Source organism: Onthophagus taurus, chromosome 8, assembly GCF_036711975.1.
Source record: "Onthophagus taurus isolate NC chromosome 8, IU_Otau_3.0, whole genome shotgun sequence".
Taxonomy (NCBI): domain Eukaryota; kingdom Metazoa; phylum Arthropoda; class Insecta; order Coleoptera; family Scarabaeidae; genus Onthophagus; species Onthophagus taurus.
Window position 1 is genome coordinate 7,546,562 of NC_091973.1, and position 6,507 is coordinate 7,553,068.

A 6,507-nucleotide genomic window follows, 5' to 3' on the forward strand; every position below is an offset into this window, starting at 1 on the left:
TATGCCTCATCAGACCATATAATAGAGGAACTAAATTCAATATTATTTTGTGCATGGTTCAAATACCAGTTACAGAATTCCAAACGTCGTTCGGCATCTCCCGGGTGTAAGTGGTGAACTATTTGTTCTTTGTAGGGTTTATATTTATACTTTTTTAGAATCACACAGGCTGTCGATTTTTTAATTCCAACTTGACATTCAATTTCCCTACATGATGTTTTAGGCGCGGCTTCCACACATCCTAACACGGTAATTTCATTGTTATTCCGATTTTCTTTATTATATTTTTTTGGCCTGGGCATCAGGAATTTGGTTGCGCTCTTTCTGGATATCTGAAGTGAAACAATCTGCTAATAAAATATTATTGCCGATAAATGTTGCATTCTACCTATTTATGTATAATTCAGCAGCTTGATTAACATTTTCTAGATTTCTAGCATGTCATATTTTTCATAATTTTCATAGCGCTCCATTTCAAGAAAAAGATAATTAAGTTAAGTTAATTAAAGGTAATTAAGTAACACACGACTTATTGGTAGCACAAAATTCAAAATTAAGTTTGACAGTAATTAACTATATTTACTTTGTTTATTCCGGTATCCTAGCAACGCGATCACTTAATAGACAACCTAAGCCTTGACGTAACAGAGATGGGCGGAGCTTATATCGACTCCAAACATTTTCATAGCTAAGTGTGTTGCTAACGGTAAATCACCATATGCAATTTTTCAATAAGTGTTAAAATAAAATAAACTAAGTGACTTTTTATGACATTTTTATTACGGTTTATCATTAGCAACTGTGGTTCGCAACGAAATTGTTTGGAGTCGATATAAGCTCCGCCCATCTCTGTGACGTCAGGCTAGGCAGTTTATTTATCATTGCCTACTTATAAAATAATGTATTTTATTCAATTTCGAGGTTAATTATAAAGGTAAGTATAGAGTATTATATATCATTGAAAAGCTTGACAAAAATCCAGTTCAATAAAAAAATAAAATATAGGTGGTTCCATTAAAAAAAACCTAAGTTGTGTTTATAACTCAAAAACCGTGATGACTAGAAAAATTCTACGTGCATCATTGGATTCTCCGTGAAAAAATCTATTAGAACCCGTTTTTACTTTTTTACTACGTTTTCGGATAGCCGAGATACGGGGGGTGTCTGAAAATCGTAAATTTTGAAATACTCCCTGTATATTAAAAACGAAGAGGTCTATGAAAATTTGATTTGCGGCATTATAAGTTTCACAAAAAAGTAGCTCAGGTTCGCGAAAACCGCAACTTTCTATCTTTCATAATAACTGAGATATCCTGCAAACCCATCGAAATTTGGACACCCTGTACAGCATAAAAAGGTTGCCAAATCAAAGATGCGTATTCAAGGCGCGAACGAATCAGAGCATTAAAAATAATTGCGATATATAAAACCATAAGTTCGATAACATTTCGCGCACAGATTAGTTTATGAATGTTAGCTTTGAATCAAAAGTTACCCCCAAGTCTGTAATATTACACTAGTTTACAAGAAAAATGAGTTAGAAGACAAAAAAAGAAAGAATTTCTTTGTTGCGGTAATTACCTTTAAATCTGAACAAATTTTTATTTCAAATGCGTTATACTGAATTATAGTCAAAACCTCTGATATGCGCATATATGTTTCTATAACATTGACAGCATGAGCAAGTAGAATAGTTGGTAGTGTTTCCATTATGAAGTAATGCTGCTTTAAGACTGTTTTTAGAGAAATAGCAATCCGAATGATCTGATATCTGTGACCATAACATTAGAATACCAAACTGTAAATGATGTAGATGTAGATTCACCTGCCATCCATCTATTCAAAGTTATACCGCAATTCGGACATACGAAGTTGGGTGTCCAGGGCTTGTCTAAATTCGTCAAAGCAAACCCAAAATAATGAGAATATCCCTGTTTTATAACACTTGTAATTGCAACAAATCAGGATTGTTCTTGCATTCAAAACTTCTGCTGCTAGCCATTATCAACAAAACTTTTACAACACTTTGCTATTTTCTTAAACGAAAGATCACTGAGGTGTCACTAAATATTATGACAGTATATACTCCTTTTATACCAAAAAATATTTCAAAAAAAGACTGTAGCAGAACAAGGTTTTAATATACAGGCTGTTCCGGTGACTCGGGGCATAAAATTAACCTCATATACTAGAGCAAAAATGATGACGATTCGAAATTCGAAATTTTAACACATTTTTCTAAATATTTTCAATACCATTTATGGTAGAGCGTTGAAATTTGGTACAGGGTAAAAAAATATCAAGCAAAATCATTGAACCAATTTTGCTGCGGCAACCATGCTATACAGGCTGTCCCTAAAAAATTTGTTTGCTCAGAACTTTTTTGTTCGCTCGTAACCCTACATTTATTTTTGTACTCTTTAATAGAAATTTTATTTTAGAAACTTTTATCACTCTTTGAAAATTTTGATAATATTGACGGTTTTCGAGTTATACGCGAAAATGTTAAGCTTTGATTTCAATCGTAACAAACAAAAAAAGGAAACATATTCCGCAAGATCTGAGTTGGCGATGACAATTGAAAAACGAACAGAGCTAATAACCATTAATTGCATAAATTTCTAAGTGCAGATTTAGTTAAATCCAGTGTTAATTTATTTTACTTGAATAAAAGAATGTAATCTCCAAAACGATAAATTTAATTTTCACGGTAATTATAAACAAATAGTAATAAATAAAAAAGAAGAAAAAAATACTAAAGCAGATGTTCAAAAACACTGCCTGATATCGCCGTCTTAAATTAAAGCGCACTCTGCCGAGAACATTGATCTCAGTTCGAAGTTGATCAAATGAATCAACAATTTGCAACCTCAGTTGATCAACTGAAGTTATTTCAACGCAGTAAACTAGTGGTTTAACGCGTTCCCATAAATAAAAATCTACAGGTGTAAGATCCGGCGATCGGGAGGCCAACTTATGGGTGCACCTACTCCTCGTCCAATCCACCGTCCCGGAAAACGTTCTCTCAGAAATTCTTGGACAGCCTGTGTGCTATGCGCAGGAGCACCATCATTGCTTGCCTTGTGTTTAAAGGAACGTCATCTAAAAAATCATCTAATTCTTCTAAATGTCGCCTGTATGTATGTCCATCCAGCCTTTATGGCACGAAAACGGGTCCAATAACATCGCCCACAATGCCAGCCCAAACGTTATGAGAAAATCTCCATTGTGATTTCCAAGTTTTCTTAAATCTTGGATTTTCGTCCGCCCAACTATGTAAATTTCTCAAATTGAAGATTGCATCTTTAGAAAAAGTGGATTCATCTGTAAAAAGTACTTTTTCTAAAAACTGATCATCAATTTGGATTTTGTGCTGCATTATTTGGCAATATGAAGACTGCATATTTCGGCTTACACGTCAAATTTTCCCTTAAACGGGTTTCAATCCTTAAAAATGTTTTTCTGATAACGGATAGCGGCCGCTTGACATTGCCCTAATGTCAAAATCATGTCAGCTTGTTCACTAAATGTGTAACTCTCCATTTTGAACACTTAAAATTAATAATAACTAACAGAACTACCGTTTGTGTTTAAACGACATGAGCAAGTTGACAGCAAGTTGTTTTTTTTAATTGCCATGGCCAACCTTGACTTTTTCGAAGACTTTGTTTTTTAGTGTTACCATTGAAATCGAAGCTTAATATTTTCGCGTATAACTCGGAAACGGTCAATGTTATCAAAATTTTCAAAGAGTGATAAAAGTTTCTAAAATACATTTTCTATTAAAAAGTACAAAAATAAATGTAGGGTTACCAGTGAACAAAAAAGTTCTGAGCAAACAAATTTTAGGGACAGCCTGTATAGCATGGTTGCCGCCGCCCGATCAAAGTCAAAATTGGTTCAATGATTTTGCTTGATATTTGTTTACCCTCTACCAAATTTTAACGCTCTACCATAAATGGCATTGAAAATATTTAGAAAAATATGTTAAAATTTTTGTACTTTGATGGCCCATATCTTGGCCATTTGAAGACTTTTATAATAATTTTTTTTCACGAATCGTCATCATTTTTGCTCTACTATATGAGGTTAATTTTATGCCCCGAGTCACCGGAACACCCTGTATAAAGAAGTGTATTTATTAAAAAAACACTTTTTCACAGAAAGTGATTGTTCTTTAACAATGAGAATTTCTTTTGCCCAAAAAAATCTAACAAGTAAACGCGCGAGTTTTTAAAAACTTTTTCCAAGAATGTTACTCTGTTGAATTTAGTCTGTGAATTTAATGTTTATACTTAGTGCCTGGAAGAGTTAAAACACCTCTTTATTAAAAAAAATTGTTCTTAATAATGTTTCAATAATATAGTGAAAATGGTAAAAAATGAAATTTTGCACGAATTTAAATATTCTACAGGATAGAATAGCTAACTTTTTTGTTCATATAAGTCTTTTTCGTTGCGGTGCGATTAAGTGATAAAAAAATGAGATTGATTTTGTTGAGTTGTTTTAGGCTGTAGCAAAATAACGGAGAGTCCAATTTATGCTATCAATACCTCAAAATGTCTACTTTCATGTCCACATAGCTACAGAAGCACACTATGCAGAATAAAAAATATACTGAACATGAACCGTTACTATGTTTTTTAATTTACGATTATTCACATTTTTGGGTATATCTCGAAAACTGGACGTGATGGAGAAAAACTGAAGACAGTTTCAGAATCAGCACAACATTCTACGTTATAAAAAAAATATCGCAGTCTTCGAGGAAAAAATTGATTAAAATTTGTAAACTAGTGTTATTAGTGACTTCATTATTGATACAGTACTCTGTGTGTATACACATATTCTCTTACAAAATCTGTGTGTCAATTCAGCACTATTGCAAACGTTACTAACATCCTGACCAAGAATTTCTAAGTCGACCGATGAGAAAACGGCTGAATAAGATGCCGAAGGAATTTTTTTAAAAGCAAAACTGTTGTTTGTGGATATGTTGAAGACTCTAATAACATATTTTTGACGTAGGTTTGAAAGGATTACAAATGGGATGAAATTCTCCATATTTCTCTAATATAATAAAATATGATGTAGGTAAAAGTAAAAACTTTTTGAGAAATACTAAAATGTTTAATTCAATTCAAGCAGACATGTTTCGAAACTATTGTTTCAAATACAAATATCTTTATTTACTGTAACAACAAATTTACAATAAAATGTCCACAAACAAGAAAAACAAAAAAATGTATTGTCAATGTTAATTCTTATCAATTTCATTCACTGCCTCCCTAATAAATTCCTCAAAAGTGTAATATGCACTTTCAATTAGGTGTTTTTTTATAATTATATTGAATTTACTTCTTGACATTTCCGTAATGGAGGGTGGAACTATGTTGCAAAATTTTGGACCCCAATAGTCCATCGATTGTTGTATTCTTGAGAGTCGGTGATATGGTGTAGCAAGATCTAGTTGCATAACTATGTGATTCGCCGAGTGTTTGGAAAGTATTCCTATTATCGTACACGTACATTAACACCGTATGTATGTATATACTTGGTAGGGTAAGTACTTCTTCTCTAATGAAATACTCCTTACAGCTATCACGCCGTCGCAGATTACAGAGAGCCTTAATTGCTGACTTTTGTATTTTAAATATTCTATGGAGCTCAGTTGACTGTCCCCAGAATAGAATTTCGTATGATGCCGTGTGCAGCAAACGTCTTATGGTGAAAACCGCTGTTGATAACTTCTTTGATAGGGCCTCAATATGATGGTGCCAATCCAGCCGTCCATCGAGATGTAACCCGAGGAACCTCGCCTTACCGACACGATTTTCTGCTTTTGTGCTGAATATTATGCTTTCTGCTTTATTGTGATTTAGTTGCAGATTATTACTTTCAAACCATAACTGCGCTTCGTACATTGCATTGATAGACTTCTGTTTTAGTTCACGCTTGTCTTTACTTTTTACGATGATTGATGTATCGTCCGCATATAAGCCAATTTCTTCATTGACCGTGGCAGGCAAATCATTAACATATATAATGAATAGTAAGGGCCCTAAAATTGATCCTTGGGGCACACCTTGTTTTATGTTTAATAACTTGGAATTTTTATCTTTCCATTGAACGTATTGTTGGCGTTCGGAGAGGTATGAGTTTAAGAGTTCTAGTTGTACTCCTCTTATGCCATAATATTCCAGCTTGTCTAAAAGTATGTTGTGGATTACAGTATCAAACGCCTTGGTAACATCTAATAAGTTGATTTCCACTAGTTCTTTGTTATCAAGTGCTTCTGTAATAAAATTTATGACATTCATCATCGCTGTTGTTACCTATTTTTTCCGTCTATATCCATGTTGGCAAGTTGTTAATAGGTTAAATTTTTCTAGGTGGTCAATCAAACATTTTGTGTACTGGTAGAATTTTTGCAATTTTTAGTACATTTGGAAAACATCCTTCATTCACGCATTTGTTCATCTTCAGTACTTAGAATATTATACTATA